General features: G+C 42.1%; 1 pseudogene; it reads left to right on the top strand.

The window, feature by feature from the left end:
- Positions 1–913: 913 nt before the first annotated feature.
- LOC102258666 lies at positions 914–1,625 on the top strand (annotated as a pseudogene).
- Positions 1,626–17,128: the final 15,503 nt, after the last annotated feature.

Raw genomic sequence — 17,128 nt, forward strand, 5'->3', positions numbered from 1 at the left:
TGTCATTTTTTATTTCTTCTTGGTTTTTCTTCATTTCCTCTTGGTTCTAACACATAATGTTGAATTTGTCTTCCATTCTTTTCATCCACCTTATGGCCATTTCTCTGAATTCTTTCTCTGACAGGTTGCTTGCCTCCATTGCCTCCATTTCGTTTACTTCCTTTTCTGATGATTCCTGTTTTTCTTTCATATGCGGGCTGGTTCTTTGTCTCACCATGATCTCTCTTCTCCAGGTGTTTGGTTATGTCGTTCTCCCTCTGCTGAATTGCAAACTGCACCTCTAAGGCAAAATACAATCTTTCTGTGAGGAGAAGCAGGGCTCTTCTGAGTCCACGTAGTCACGCTGCCCGAGATCCGTTGTATCCAGGCTAGTAGCCGATCTCTGGATGCCGTGGATGCCGGGTCTTTGGATGTATACGCTTCCAATCACAGCCACTCAAGGTGGCGCGGTCTCCAAACACTGGTGGACCTGACCCATATTGAAGGTACCCTTTCTGAGCCGGCGCTCCGGCAGAGATTTCAGCCACAGTCTCCAACCGTCCCCTTTCTCCGGGAGTCCTCTGTCTTTCCTGGCTGCAAACTGTCTCCCAGCTGAATATCTTCTGCTTATTTGGGCTGTATGTTACCCATTTCAGCTGCTCACCCTTATCTGCTCCAGGACAAGGCACGGGGCACGTCCTTCTATACCTCCACCCTAGTAAAAATCTTGTTTTTTTTTGTTTTTTTTTAGATATACTTAAAAAATGATCCTTTTGCTCGCTTGTCCAAATTCAGTGGCACCACATCCGTCAGTCTCCACCTTCTACACTGCGACCTGGGTGGCTTCTGCCTCGACACCTTCCACGCTGTAAGCTGGCCAGGCCAGGATGGGGAGTCAGGCAGTGTGCTCATCCTGGCCACCTAGGAGGCGAAGATGTCTGACATCGGGGACTGGTTCAGGAGCATCCCGGCCATCACGCACTATTGGTTCACCACCACCAGGGAGGTGCCCTTGGTTGGCAAACTAGGTCTCATCAGCCTGGCCTACTTCATCCTCTGGCCCGAAGCCTCTCTCTACTGCTTCCAAATTTGGAGATCCATCACTGCCACCTTTTTTGCCCCTGTGGATCCAGGAACTGGATCTCTTTATTTGGTCAATTTATATTTCTTATATCCGTATTCTACATGACTCAAAACAGAAGCTTTTGATGGGAGGCCAGGGACTATTTATTTATTCATGCTCCTCATAAACTGGATATGCATTGTCATTACTGGCTTAACAATGGACATGCAGTTGGTGATGTTTCCCCTGATCATGCCCATGCTTTATGTCTGGGCCCAGCTGGACAGACTTGATTGTGTCATTTTGATTCGGAACACAAATTAAGGCCTGTTACTTACCTTGGGTTATCCTTGGATTCAACTATATCATCAGTAATCAATGACTTAGGAGGAAGACTTCAGTGGACTTAGGAGGAAGAAATTTTCTGTCCTCACCCCAGTTTTTGTACCACTGGCTGCTCAACAGGAGAGGAGGGGTGTCTGGATTTGGCGTGTGCCCTGCTAGTGAGAGGTGAGCAGCTGATCAGAATGGTGGAGGCGGCAGACACAACTGGGGACAAGGCTCCTGACTTGGGGACCAGTGAAGGAGTGGCCTTTGGCCTTCCCACCAGCCACTCTGCTCAGATGAAATTTCCCTCCCTGTGCTGGCTGTGCTCAACAATTGCATCCCAGAAAACACTGGTGGACCTGACCCACATTGAAGGTAGCCTTCCGCTGGCTGCCCAACAGGAGAGAAGGGGTGTTTGGATTTGGCATGCCCCCTGCTAGCGAGAGGTGAGCAGCTGATCAAAATGGTGGAGGCGGCAGACACAACTGGGGACAGGGCTCCTGACTTGAGGACCAGTGAAGGAGTGGCCTCCGGCCTGCCCACCAGCCACTTTGCTCAGATGAAATTTTCCTCCCTGTGATGGCTGTGCTCAACAACTGCATCCCAGCAAACACTGGTGGACCTGACCCACATTGAAGGTAGCCTTTCTGTATAAGACACCATTTTTAAATCCTGAAGAAAATATAAGTGTTCCTCAAGTTTCGTGATTCTCATTCAAGTCCTTTCTGCTATGAAGAACAAACGTCAGCTGTGCAAATTTCAGAAATGACTATGGTTTTTGGTGTCTTCTCTTCCTTTTCCATCTGAATAATGGGTTTTGCGAGGTCCTGGTCTGCTGTCACCAACCTGGTGACAATTGGGCCACCAAATGCTTGTCAAAGGGACTCTTATCTCTTCCTTGCACACGCCTCCCTCCTACTTTTTTCAACCCCCAGATTTGCAGCTAGAGGAGATTGCCCATAAAATGGATCTGCCTTTGAAAAAAATAAAAAGGAGATCTCTTTTTCCTCAGAGGGGGAATTCTTTATCCAAGGTCAAGAGAACTAACATTTGAACACAGTACCATGTTTTGTATTTTTTTTCTAATTTTTAACTAGAGGCCTGGTGCACAAATTCATGCACGGGTGGGGTCCGGCTGGCCCACCCCGATTGGGGCCAATCGGTTCTAGATCAGCTGTGGGGAGGGGATGTGGGAGGGTGGCTGGCTGGCCCAACCCCCAATCAGGGTGAAGGGGGCTGATCAGGGCCAAACCGACCTGGGGGAGGGGCCGTGGGAGGTTGGCTGTCTCCACCCCAAATGGTGGAGGGGGGCTGATTGGGGCTGGGGCTGGCCAGTGGGCGGGGTCATGGGAGGTTGGCCGGTCAGCCCCACCCACAATAGGGCCAGTTGGCCGGCTGCAGTGAACTTCATAGCGACTGGTCGTTTCGGTCTTTCTGGTTGTTCTAGTCACTTGGCTTTTATATATATGTAGATTGTGGTCATGCTCGTAACATAAATCTACTATTTTAACCATTTATTTAAACACATGAAAAAAGCACATTTGATTAGTATACAAAAAGCTCTTACAAATCAATAATAAAGGAACAAACAGCAGAAAGGCCACTAGCAAAGAACAATAGATTTGTTGCATTTATTTAAAATAGCATATAACAGTATATGTGTATGTATAAGTGTGTATGTACTTCAACAATAAAAACTTTATTTAGAAAAATAATAATTCCTATTTAAAAAAAACACACAAATGCAATTGACACATATTTTAACCATTTTAAAGTGTATAGTTCTGGGCATTAAATACATTCACAGTGTTGTGAAACCACCACACTAGCCATCTCCAAAACTCTTCATCTTGTAAAACTAAAACTCTGTCCCCATTAAACAACTCATCACTCCCCCACCATCCTACTTTCTGACCCTATTAATTTGACAACTCTAGGCGCCTCATAGAAGTGGAATTACATTATATTTTCCTTCACAAAATGATTTTGAAATTGGTCTTTATTATCATGTTTAACAATTGTCCATTTCCTTTTATGTCTAAGTATTATTTACCCTTCTATTATTAAGTTATAAGCTATTTATACATTAGGAATACAAGCATTTTGTCTGATTATGTGTTGCAAATATTTTATCTTATTCCCTAACTTGACCTTTTCCTTCTTTAGTGGTGTCTTTTGAAGAGCAAAAATTATTTTTTGTGATAAAATCAAATGTAATCTTTTTAATTGATGTTTTTTATGTCATAAGAAACCTTTTCTTTTTTCCAAATTAATAAAGATTTATCATTTCCCTTTTATTATAAGTACTAGAGGCCTGGTGTACAAAATTTGTGCACAGGGGGCAGGGGTCGCTTCAGCCCAGCCTGCACCCTCTCCAATCCGGGACCCTTTGGTGGATGTCCGACTGCCGGTTAGGCCAGGATTGTAACCAGCAGTCAGACATCCCTCTCACAATCTGGGACCACTGGCTCCTAACTGCTCACCTGCCTGCTGGCCTAGTCGCCCCCAAATGCCCCCCCTGCCAGCCTGGTTGCCCCCAACTACCTCCCCCACCAGCCTGGCTGCCCCTAACTGCCCCCCTGCCGGCCTGGTCTCCACACGCAGCCTGCTGCTCAGTTGTTTGGTAGCTGCTCACTAACCCCCTGCCGGCCTTGTCGCCCCACACAGCCTGTTCGGTTGTCTGTTTAATTGCGATGGTCACTTAGGCTTTTATATATATAGATTATGGGTTAAACTTTTATGTTACATGGTGTATTTCGAGTTAATATCTGTGTTTTCTGTTAAATAAGGGATAAGATTCTCTTTTTTCCTACATAGATATCCAGTTGTTCCAGCACCATTTATTGAAGTCTTTCCCCATTAAATTGCCTTATCATCTTCATCAAAATCAATTGACCACATATCAGTATATCTATTTCTAGAATCTCAATTCTGTTTCATTAATCCATATATCTCTGTTAAAATGCAAACGACACCACCTTAACTGCAGGAACATCATAGTAGTTTGAGATCAAGTAGTTGATAAATTCTTTAAATTTATTTTAATAATTTAGCTATTCTGGATCATTTTTATTATCATATAAATATTAGAATCAGCTCATTGATTTCTATAAAATGCATAGTAATAGTTTGAATATGACAGCCTTAAATGTATAAAAGAATTTGGGATTACAGGTATCTTAACAATAATAAACCTATAATTCAATAAATGTGGTTTATTATTCCATTAATTACGCTTTCTTTAATTTCTTCCAGCAGTGTTTATAGTCTTCAGTGACAAAACCTTGTACAACTTTTCTTATTCATTCTGAGTGTTTCCACTTTTTTTCACAGCATTGTAAATATCACTCCTTTTTAAGTTTAATTTTTTCCCAAATATTAGCTGTTATTATATGAAAATACTCTTATATTTTATACTAACTTCTTATTTCACATCCTTTTAAAATTGTAATTCTTAGTTCTAGAGTTGATATAAGGCTTTCTACCTAAACAACCACGTCATCTACAAAAAGAGATGGCTTTATTTCATTTCCTCATCTGTGCCTCTTTTAATTATTTTCTCGCTTTACTGCACCAAGACTCCAATAAAAATATCAAATAGAAACAGTGAGAGAGCACATCTTTGATTCCGAAGTCAGAGAAAAAGCGCTGCTCTTTGACACTGAGCCTGCTGTAAATTGTAGATTATTTTAGATGTTCTTCATGGGTACAGATGTTTCCTTCTATTCCAAGTCTGATGAGCTTGTTTGCTTTTTATTCATCACTTGGTATTGAACTTGTCAAATGTTTGTTCTAAATCAACTTAAATTATAATATGGTAGTTTTCTATGTATTTTAAATGTGGTGAATTTATTGGTGATGTTAAAGTTGAACCATAACAAATTATCCCAAAAGTTAGCACATTAAAACAACAAATATTTGTTACCTCACAATTTTTGTGCAGTAGGTGTTTTTGACTCAAGATCTGTAATGAATATTCAATGAAGCTATTGTTGGGACTGTGGTCTCCTCTGGAGGAAGATTTTCCTTTAAGCTCACTCAGTGGGCTTGACCCCTCATGAACTGCCACGGTTTTTTCCGGCTGTTTCAGCAAGTGGGCCACCTCATGACATATTGACGGTTCTCCAAGTGTGAGCAGTCCAAGAGAGAGCAGAAAGACAAAGCTGCCATCTTTTTAGTTACCAAATATTAGAAGCTAGAAGTGAGTCGGTAACTCTAACACACACCAAGGGGAGGTGATAAGAACATGAATACCAGGGTGTGCGATTATTAGGAGCCCCCTCAAGGTGCCTTAGAGCACTTGGATTCCTGGGTCAACTGCTTTGTAGTCGTAATATATTTTACACATTGTTGCTTTTGATCTATTGAAAATGTGTTAAGAAATCATTCTTGTTTATGAGGAATATCGGTCTCTAATTATTTTGTGTTGTAAAATATTTCTCAGGTTTTGGTATACAAAACCTCATAAAATGTCATCTGTTTTCTTAGTGTAATATTGGTATTGCTTGCAACCTCAGTATTTTATATAACTTACCAGAAAACCAGAATTTCCAGAAACTTAGCTTTTTCTTGATGGGTAGGCTTTTAATTTTTTAGAAATGAACACATAAATTACTAGTCAATCTTAGTAATTTGTGTCTTTGAAAGAATTCATTTAATTTTACCCGAATTGCCAAATTTGGTGTCATAACATTATTATATTTTTAATTTGTAAATTTGGGGCACTTTTGCCCCAATCACTTCTGACAGTGATAATTTGCTACTGTTGACTTTAAGCTAAATTTTCACTAGTTTAATTAATCTTTTAAAATAACTAGCTTTTGATTTCTTTGCTAATCTCCATTGGTGCCAATTTCATACTTTATTATTGCTGCTTTGATCTTTATTCTTTTCCACTTATTGTGGATTTAATTAACTCTTTGTCTCAGCTTCTTAAAGTGAAAATTTAGTTAATTGACTTTAGATATTTTTGTTTCCTAATATTAATTAGGAATCTAATTATCAATCTATATGTTTTCTCATTAAATTGCATTACCTGCATCTCAAACTTAAAATGTTGTCTTTTCATGTTTATTAATTTTATAATATCCTATATAATAAAAAGCTAATATGCAAATTGTCCCCTCAACCAGGAGTCAACTGGGAGTCCGAGGTGGAGGAGCAGCTGAAAAAAAATTGGGGGCGGGGCTGGCCCACCAACTTCCCGTGTCCCCTCCCCCAAGCTGGCCCAGCCGGATTGGTCCCCGATCGGGTCGGACCAGCAGGACCCCACCCATGCATGAATTCATGCACCAGGCCTCTAGTTTAAAAATATTCCTTGTAATTCCTTCTTCAACAGATATGTTATTTTGAGGCATGCTGTTTAATTTTCAAATATTTGGAGTTTTTCTAAAATATGATTTTTATCAATTTAAATTTTCATTTTATTGTAGTTGCACAACATACTCAATATGATTTCCATTTTTAAAATTTAATGAGTCTTGTTAGTAGTCTGCTATATAGCCTGTCAATACATACTCTGCAGTTATCACATATGATGTAAAGATATTACTTAGGTCAAAGTTAGAGATAATGTCCAGATTCTCTACTTTCTTGCTGATATTTTTGCCTTTTTTTAATAGGGTGGTTATTATCTGCTGCTATGGTTATAAATTTTTTTCAATTTTTGCCTTATTTATTTTGGGAATCTGTTAAGTGCATGCACATTTATGATTGTTATGTCTTACTCATTCATTGATTCTTTTATGAAATAGCTTTTTTTTAAATCTCTGGCAATGTGCTTTGTCTCTGGGTGTGTTTTATCTGACACTGATATGCAGGGCAGGGCATAAGTAGGCATGCAGTTGTTTGTATGGAAAATAACACAATAAATAATAATACAAGAATGCACTTTGTTTCATGTACTCACAACTGTAAAACTACTTTTGCCCAACCCAGTTTACTTTCTAGACTTCTTTATTGATTTCAGAGAGGAAGGGAGGAGAGAGATGGAAACATCAATGATGAGAGAGAATCATTGATCAGCTGCCTCCTGCACACCCCCTACTGGGGATCAAGCTTGCAACCCAAGCATGTGCCCTTGGCCGGAATCGAACCCAGGACCCGTCAGTCCGCAGGCTGACGCTCTATCCACTGAGCCAAGTTGGCTAGGGCCTAGGCTTCTTATACTCACAGTTACACTTTGTATCTTTTTCCATGCATTGATTTCCAGCATATCAATTTCTTTATGTTTAGAGGGCATATTTTATAGATACAATATTGTTATTTTGGGCCTTGATTTTTAAACCCATTTTGAAAATATCTTCCATTTAACAGGAGTTTTTAATCTATTAACATCTAATTCAGTTATTGATCAGGTTCTATTTAGAGCTTTCATTTTATTATTTGTTTTCCTACTATCCACTCTTTATTCCTTTTTCACCTTTGATACTTTCTTTTGTATAAGTAAAAATTATTTTTAGAATTTCATTTTACTTTACCTACTCTCTTTTATTTATCTCTTTGCATTGTTTATTTATTTGGCTGCTCTGATGATTACCATAACCTACCATATATATTACTTAGAATTTATATTGTGTCATTTCTTTAAAATGTAGAATCATTAGCAATATATTTTTATTTATTCCCAGCCTGTCATCCTCTATGCTAAAAATGTTGTGTTATACATAATAAACTCCATAATACAATGTAATAATTTTTGTTTTAAACAATTTATGTGTATTTTAAAAGAATTAATAGAAAAATAATCTTTATGGCATTTGTTATTTCATTCATTCCCAAAGATTTAAATTTTTCACTGGTATCATTTCTTTTCATTCTGAAGAACTTCCGTTAGCAATATCTTGTATTGATGGTAAGCTGCCCATGAATTTTCTTAGTTTCCTTGAATTTAAAAATGTGTTCTTTCTCTTGTATTCTGAAAAAATAGTTTTACTGGCTATTGTTGGCCTGGTCTGGGTTGGTGATTTTTTTTTCTTTCAGAATTTTTTAAAAAAATGTCTTTACGTTATCTTTGGCCTCCATGGTTTCTAATTACAAAGATTGCCATATTTAGAACTATTTTTGCTTTTAAAATGATGTATGTTTTTTTTTCTCTAAAAATCTTGCAAAATTTTCTCTTTACAGTGCAATCTAGGTTCTCAAACTTAATTTGTTCCAGAAGGCTGTTCAAGAAGCAATTTGTTCAAAAACCAAATCATTTTTCCCAGTAGAAATAACGGATAATTGGATAATTCATTCTAGACTCCAAATGATTTCCTGTTTTAACCTTTCTTATATCAGAACATATCTAATGTACTATTTAATCTATAAACAAACACTTCTTTTCTTAAATTTATCAAACCACCCCCTACTAACCTCAAACTATCACCTTCAGCACTTGTTCTAGGGGTATGTTCTGGTGGTCAGGACACTGCATCTTTGCTTTTTCACATATCACTGCCTCCAGCTAATTGCTTTTTGTTTATCCAAATCAATAGTTTTTCTACCTCTTCAATTGTCTGTGATCATTGTTTTTTTCACACCATTAACAACAGTAGCACTCTTGATGGCCTCTTAATGTTTTAAAATTGTGCTAATTGCCCATTTGCCAGCAACAAAAGCAAAAATAAATAAATAAATAGATAAATAAAAACTAAAAAATATTCATAGCGCAATTTCCTGAGATGTTAACACCATGGGAGGTTTAGCAGTAAACTGATTCGAATTCTCTCCTTGGGACCCCAGAAACACTTTTTGTGGAAAGGGATGTCAGATCAAGAACTGAAGTTGGGTTCAACCATGAGATATTTTTCCATGAATAACTTGGCTGAGAACCAAGTTATTCGAGATGGGAGATATTTGAGAGCTGAGGCTTCACTGTATTTCTTCATTTTCACTAGCTTGATGTAATGTGATGTTGGTGAGCTCCTTCATTATGGATATGGTATTCATTATAGATGCTATCAAACTCTAAAGAATTTGTAAGACTGAGACCGGAGTACAACAGAACACGAGGCTCAGATTTGGGAAAAGGTACCACCTCTATACATGTTTTCTCACAGCTGTGATGACTTTACCTCTTTGGGCTTCCTTGCCCCGCAGGTCCCAGCGTGCCAGAGCACACATATAGATACAACTTTAAGGAAACATACTGGTGCCACTGGTCACGTACATACAGACTTTTCAAGAGAGTTTTCAGTAGTTCTGAGCTAACACTACTGGTCTCATCAGTAACCAGAGATTCTTGTTTCTGCTTGTCACTAACTGTGCCAGCTCGAGCGCATTTGGGTCCATCAATAACAAATGTTACTTAAATCTAGAAGGTGAATAAACTCAGAGGCAGACTTTCATGCAAACTAGATTAACTTCTAAAATGATGAACTTGACTCAACATTTACGGAGGAAGATTGGAGTAAGCATTTTTAAGACAATATGGGATGGCAGTCAGTAGCTATGAAGTAAGGAGAATTCACCAAAAGAAGGTAGTGACACTACAAAATCAATACACATAAGAGGGTCCTCCTTCCAACTGAAATTAAATGCAGAAATGGTTCGTATGTTTACTGAGATTATACAGTCTTGGCTTTCTGAGGTGACAGCAGATGGTCTGATAAGAAGTGGCAGGATTAAGTGCAGGCAACCAGCATCTCATCTCAAGCTCTTTTAACCATAACATAAAATCTATGGGTTTCTTTTCTCATCGCTTGATGAGAAAAGACAATCATGTATGGTCTTAGGGCAAGTCAAGGTGACTGAGTGTGCCCTGTACTACCAAAGAACAATGAAACTTTACACATTTTATCTATATCACTGGTTTACAGAGAGTGTGCAAGCCTACTTCTCAAAAAAATGTCACACATGCTCATCCTGTTTCGTTTAGTTTTAGATACTTTGTGACTTGGCTTGATTATTTTTATTTATTATTTCCAAGCTTCAGTTCCTTAGCCAAGTAAGCATCAGTGCAGACTTGATTTTCCAAATTCTATCATTCTTTAAATATAATTTAGGATGATTTCCAATATTTCATTGATTTTCATAATTATCCCTTTGTTTTTTACTCAGAATAGTAGTAGTGTATGCCCACATAGTTTTTAATTTCAAGTATATATTCAATGACTTATACATAAAGTCTCATATCATATAATAATATGTCTAGGGAAAGAAGAGAATGTAGAATATTACTTATACAGCACACTTTTTAAAAAGAGATAAAAAAAGATTTTTAAATAAATATTTTAGTATCACCCATCAGGTTAGTAAACATAATCAATTCTTAAATAGTTAAGAGAAAAATAAAATAATTTAAACATATTAATCTTTCCAAAGGAAACCAAATTATTTTTTTTCCAAATATTATTTTTTATTGATTTCAGAGAGGAAGGGAGAGGGGGAGAGAGATAGAAACATCAATGATGAGAGAGAATCATTGATCGGCTGCCTCCTGCACGCCCCCCACTGGGGATCAAGCCAGCAACCCAGGCATGTGCCCTTGACTGGAATCAAACCCGGGGCCTTCAGACCACAGGCCGACACTCTATCTACTGAGCCAAACCAGGTAGGGCCAAATTATTTTTTTTTAAATTTGGATCTTATATACTCAAAAGAAAATGTTCCTACCTCTTTAAAATCATTTAATTCATGCCAATCCATTAGACAAACAAGTGTTTAATCCTTTTTGTATTGTATGATTTAATTGCTGTAATATATTATTTGTATAATTTGAACTAAGTCTATTGTTATTTCTATTTTAGTGTCAGATCAAATATTGGGGAGATATTTTGCTGCACTTAGAAGTTAAGTAAATCAGGTTTTATGGCAGAATGTTAAAAATAAAGCTTTAGATCAACTTACAGGTGAATGGCCAGTCCTAGTTTGGCTCATGGATAGATTATCAGCCCATGGATTGAAGAGTTCCCAGTTCGATTCCTGTAAAGGACACATACCTCCATTGCAGGCCCATCCCTGGCCAGTCAAGGCACGTTTGGGAGGCACCAATCAATGTGTGTCTCTCACATCGATGTTTCTCTCTGTGTGTCTTCCCCCCTCCCTTCCACTCTCTCTAAAAAAATCAGTGGAAAAATATACTTGGGTGAGGATCAACAAACAAACAAACAAAAAGATGAGTGGCCAATTTTCCGGGTATTAATTTTAATAGGTGGAGGGAATCAAGGGGTAAAACCAGTAAAGTAATAAAGAGTTCTTTATCACTAGATACAGTAACCAAAATTAAAAGTCCGTTTTTGTGCCCACTTGGTGTTGCTCAGTGGTTGAATGTAGACTTATGAACCAGGAGGTCATGGTTCAATTCCTGGTTAAGCCACATGCCCAGATTGTGAGCTTGATCCCTAGTGTGGGATGTGCAAGAGTCAGCTGACCAATAATTCTTATCATTGATTAGAGGCCCAGTGCATGAAATTTGTGCACTGGTAGGATCCCTAGCAGTTGGTGGCAGCTGGCCAGGGCCTCCCTCTCTTTCCACAGCCAACCCTGCCCCCTGGTAGAACTCCTGGTGGAGGGGACAATTGGAACAATTTGCATACTACACTTTTATTATATAGGACTAGTGCCCTGGTGCATGAAATTCCCTCAGCCCAGCTTGCACCCTCTCCAATCGGGGACCCCTTGGGGGATGTTTGACTGCTGATTTGGACATCCCTCTCACAATCTAGGAACACTGACTCCTAACCGCTCACCTGCCTGCCTGCCTGATCACCCCTAAGTGTCTCTGCCTGCTTGATTGCCCCCAACTGCCTCTGCCTGCCTGCTTGATTACCCCTGACTGCCCTCCCTTGTTGGCCTGATCTCAACTCCAACTTCCCTCCCCTGCCAGCCCAATCTCACCCCCAACTGCCCTCCCCTTCCAGCCTGATCACTCCTAACTGCCTCTGCCTTGGCCCCCACCACCATGGCTTTGTCTGAAAGGTAGTTGGATGTCCGGAAAATGGGCAGTTGAGCTGGTCTAATTAGCATATTAGCCTTTTATTAGTATAGATAGACTAGGGGCCCGGTGCACAAAAATTTGTGCACTCAAGGGGTGCCTCAGCCCGGCCTGTGCCATCTCGCAGTCTGGGACCCCTCTGTGGATGTCCACCTGCTGGCTTAGGCCCGCTCCTCGGGGTATCGGGCCTAAGCTGGCAGTCAGACATCCCACTGGCAGCCAGGAGCCCTGGGGGGATGTCCACTTGCCAGCGGGGACCAGGCCTAAGCTGCAGTCAGACATCCTTAGTGCTGCTGAGGAGGCGGCAGAGGCTCCCGCCATCACTGCTGTGCTGGCAGCTGGCAGCCTGTCTTGTGGCTAAGCAGAGCTCCCCCTGTGGGAGTGCACTGACCACCAGGGGGCAGCTCCTGCATTGAGCGTCTGCCCCCTGGTGGTCAGTGTGTGTCATAGTGACCAGTCATTCCCAGTCGTTCTGCTGTTAGGGTCAATTTTCATATTACCCTTTTATTATATAGAATAGAGGCCTGGTGCACAGGTGGGGGCCGACTAGCTCCACCTCCTAGGCAGCAATTGGCTGTTCACAGTTCACCCAGCTTTGGTTCTGATTGCCAGTCAGCGTCTCCGGGCCTATCTCCAGGCCTGATCAGAGAGGTGGGGCTGATCAGCAGCCGCCTCAGGCTGCTGGTGAGTGGGCTGAACTACTGACATCTTGGAGAGAGAAAGAGGCGTGGCTGCTGGTGAGGCCCGGAGAGAGAGGGAGGCAAGGGCTGATCAGCAGTTGCCATGGAGGCTGCGGATCAGACCCTGCTTCTCTCTCCGGGCCTTGCCAGCAGCCATGGCAGCGGCTGATCAACCCACCTCTCTCTCTGTGAGGTCAGCAGTTCAGCCCCCTTGCCAGTCCCCGCCCACTCGAGCCTGCTGCACGCACAGCCTGGCGTTTGGTCATCCCTTCAGTCATTTTGGATGTTATGGACCCTGGCTCCATATATATATTTCTCTCTCTCTCCCTATTCCTTTCTCTCTGAAATATCTACACAAATAAAAGAGAAACATGGTAATTGGTGTACGACCACTACCCTTCCCATTGGCTAATCAGCATATCCTTATGCAAATTAACTGTCAGCCAAGATGGCGGCCGGCAGCCAGGCAGCTGGAAGCGAGCAGGGAGGCTCACTTGCTCCAGTGACTGCAGACTCCAACGTTCCCCGCCTAACTTGCCAGCCTCTGAGTTGCAACTCTAAGCAACTATGTACTATGTTGCAAATGTAGTAGCTAAACAAAACCCCAGAAACCAGCTTTCAGCCTGCCGGGATCTCAGAGCTGAAGTTATACATTGTTTCGATTATAGAACGGCAAACAAACCAGATACGAAGCCTCAGAGCTAGAGCCAGAGCTAAAGCTGGCCCAGAATAAAATAAAAAAAAGAGAAAAAAAAGGAGCGGTTGGGAGCTTCAGTCAACAACCGCCAGCCTGAAAGCAGCCCTCAGCCCCTCACCCAGACTGGCCAGGCACCCCAGTGGGGACCCCCACCCTGAAGGGGGTGTGACCAGCGGCAAACAGCAATCATCCCCTCATCCAGGCTGGCCAGGCACCCCAGTGGGGACCCCCACCCTGAAGGGGGTGTGACCAGCTGCAAACAGCCATCATCCCCTCATCCAGGCTGGCCAGGCACCCCAGTGGGGACCCCCACCCTGAAGGGGGTGTGACCAGCTGCAAACAGCCATCATCCCCTCATCCAGGCTGGCCAGGCACCCCAGTGGGGACCCCCACCCTGAAGGGGGTGTGACCAGCTGCAAACAGCCATCATCCCCTCATCCAGGCTGGCCAGGCACCCCAGTGGGGACCCCCACCCTGAAGGGGGTGTGACCAGCTGCAAACAGCCATCATCCCCTCATCCAGGCTGGCCAGGCACCCCAGTGGGGACCCCCACCCTGAAGGGGGTGTGACCAGCTGCAAACAGCCATCATCCCCTCATCCAGGCTGGCCAGGCACCCCAGTGGGGACCCCCACCCTGAAGGGGGTGTGACCAGCTGCAAACAGCCATCATCCCCTCATCCAGGCTGGCCAGGCACCCCAGTGGGGACCCCCACCCTGAAGGGGGTGTGACCAGCTGCAAACAGCCATCATCCCCTCATCCAGGCTGGCCAGGCACCCCAGTGGGGACCCCCACCCTGAAGGGGGTGTGACCAGCTGCAAACAGCCATCATCCCCTCATCCAGGCTGGCCAGGCACCCCAGTGGGGACCCCCACCCTGAAGGGGGTGTGACCAGCTGCAAACAGCCATCATCCCCTCATCCAGGCTGGCCAGGCACCCCAGTGGGGACCCCCACCCTGAAGGGGGTGTGACCAGCTGCAAACAGCCATCATCCCCTCATCCAGGCTGGCCAGGCACCCCAGTGGGGACCCCCACCCTGAAGGGGGTGTGACCAGCTGCAAACAGCCATCATCCCCTCATCCAGGCTGGCCAGGCACCCCAGTGGGGACCCCCACCCTGAAGGGGGTGTGACCAGCTGCAAACAGCCATCATCCCCTCATCCAGGCTGGCCAGGCACCCCAGTGGGGACCCCCACCCTGAAGGGGGTGTGACCAGCTGCAAACAGCCATCATCCCCTCATCCAGGCTGGCCAGGCACCCCAGTGGGGACCCCCACCCTGAAGGGGGTGTGACCAGCTGCAAACAGCCATCATCCCCTCATCCAGGCTGGCCAGGCACCCCAGTGGGGACCCCCACCCTGAAGGGGGTGTGACCAGCTGCAAACAGCCATCATCCAAAATTACATGTAGGAAAGAATTAGAAATTAAATAAGCCATTTGAAAAAGTGCATTTTTATAAAACGCATTTAAAAATAAATTATGATGGTTTTAGCCTTTGGATATATCCAATAGCAAAAGCAATTAAACTTCAAAATGAGTTGGCCTTACATTACTTACATGTAAGTCACTGGGAGTGACAGTGACTTTGAGGAAGAAGTTAAGAGCATGATTAATTGTATCTTGATTTTAGTCAAGAGCAAGCAGCAGTGTTTTCTGAAAGACTTAAAGCACCATTCCTTGATCTGAATGCTGCTCTCCTCAGAAACTCATTAACAACTGAGTAACTGGAGACTGGATGATACATTCTTTTAAGCAGCTTTCCAAATCCAAGAAGTAAACTAACTCTCATATTTGCATTTTTACCACAGGTTATGGAATTTATAAAATACATTGTGATAATAATAAGATTTTTGCAATTAGTTCTAAGAAAATTATACATAATGAGGAATTACTAATTTAGATGAATAGATAGTAATAGTGTGAGAAAAAGAGATAATGAATTACAGTGAAACTTGATTAATACTCTATCTGATCGGCTTCATTCTCATCATTCCATTGCCATTGCTCTACAGCCCCCTACACATTGCTTCTGAAATAAATCCAGATCCTCTAAGTGGTGACAGACTCTCATTGTACTTCCAGGCTAATCTTTATAAAGCCAGCTTAAAAATCCCAACAATGCCATTCCATTTTCTATAGGAAAAATATCTTAAACTCATTAGCCTGATATTCATAGCCCTGGCTGCATTTCTTTCCTGCATTATTCCCCATTCCTACTTCCCATTCCTATGATTCACCTAAAGTAAGAGATTCAGTGTTTCCCAAACACATGTCTGTGTCTCTTCAAATGAATTCCTGCTGTATTGCAATGTTTGCTCCCTGATCTTTGTAGGCCACACATTAAATTCATCCAGAAAACAAACACAAAATTTTTTCTTATTAGTTTGCCTGTACATTTTATTTATTCAGCACTTCCTACTTTCTACCTCCGGTTATGTTAATTTAGGTGTACATTACACTCCCTATTGAACTTCCTATGGAACTTTGTAGATGATAAACTCTCAAAAACTAATTGGTGAATGATTAAATGAAGCAATTGCTTCATTTGAACACTTTTCCCCCAAACTGTCCTTGCTGTTAGTGGAGTTGTTAGTGAGAACTCTGAGGACAGTAAAGAATTTGGCATTGAAATCTGAAAACATAGCCTGACCTGCATGGCTCAGTGGTTGAGCGTTGACCTGTGAACCAGGTGGTCATGGTTCAATTCCATGTCAGGGCACATGCTTGGGTTATGGGCTCAATCCCCAGTGGGGCGCATACAGGAAGCAGCCAATCAATGATTCTCTCTCATCATTGATGTTTCTATCTCTCTCTCCCTCTCCCTTCCTCTCTGAAATCAATAAAAATGTATTTTTTCCAAGCCACTGGGTTCCTTTTCTTTAATTTTTAAATATTTATTTATTTTTTTATTTTTATTTTCTTGTTTAAAGTATTACAAATAGTAGTACATATGTCTACTTTTTTTCCCAATTGACCTTTCTCTGGCCTCCCATACCCCCCAACACATGCCTTTACCCGCCCCCCAGTGTCTTGTGTCCATTGGTTGTGCTTATATGCATGCATATAAGTCCTTCAATTGATCTCTTACCTCCCCCCAACACTCCCCAGCCTTCCCGCTGTAATTTGACAGTCTGTTCAATGCTTCTCTACCTCTGTATCTATCTTTTTGTACATTAGGTTATAATGTTCTTTATTATCCATAAATGAGTGAGATCATGCAGTATTTTTCTTTCACTGCCTGGCTTATTTCACTTAGCATAATGCTCTCCAGTTCCATCCATGCTGCTGCAAATGGTAAGAATTCCTTCTTTTTTATACCAGTGTAGTATTCCATTGTGTAGGTGTACCATAGTTTTTTAATCCACTCATCTGCTGATGGGCATTTAGGCTGTTTCCAAATCTTAGCTATGGTGAATTGTGCTGCTATGAACATAGGGGTGCATATATCCTTTCTGATTGGTGTTTCTG

This window comes from Myotis brandtii, unplaced genomic scaffold (assembly GCF_000412655.1).
Source record: "Myotis brandtii unplaced genomic scaffold, ASM41265v1 scaffold1304, whole genome shotgun sequence".
NCBI lineage: Eukaryota > Metazoa > Chordata > Mammalia > Chiroptera > Vespertilionidae > Myotis > Myotis brandtii.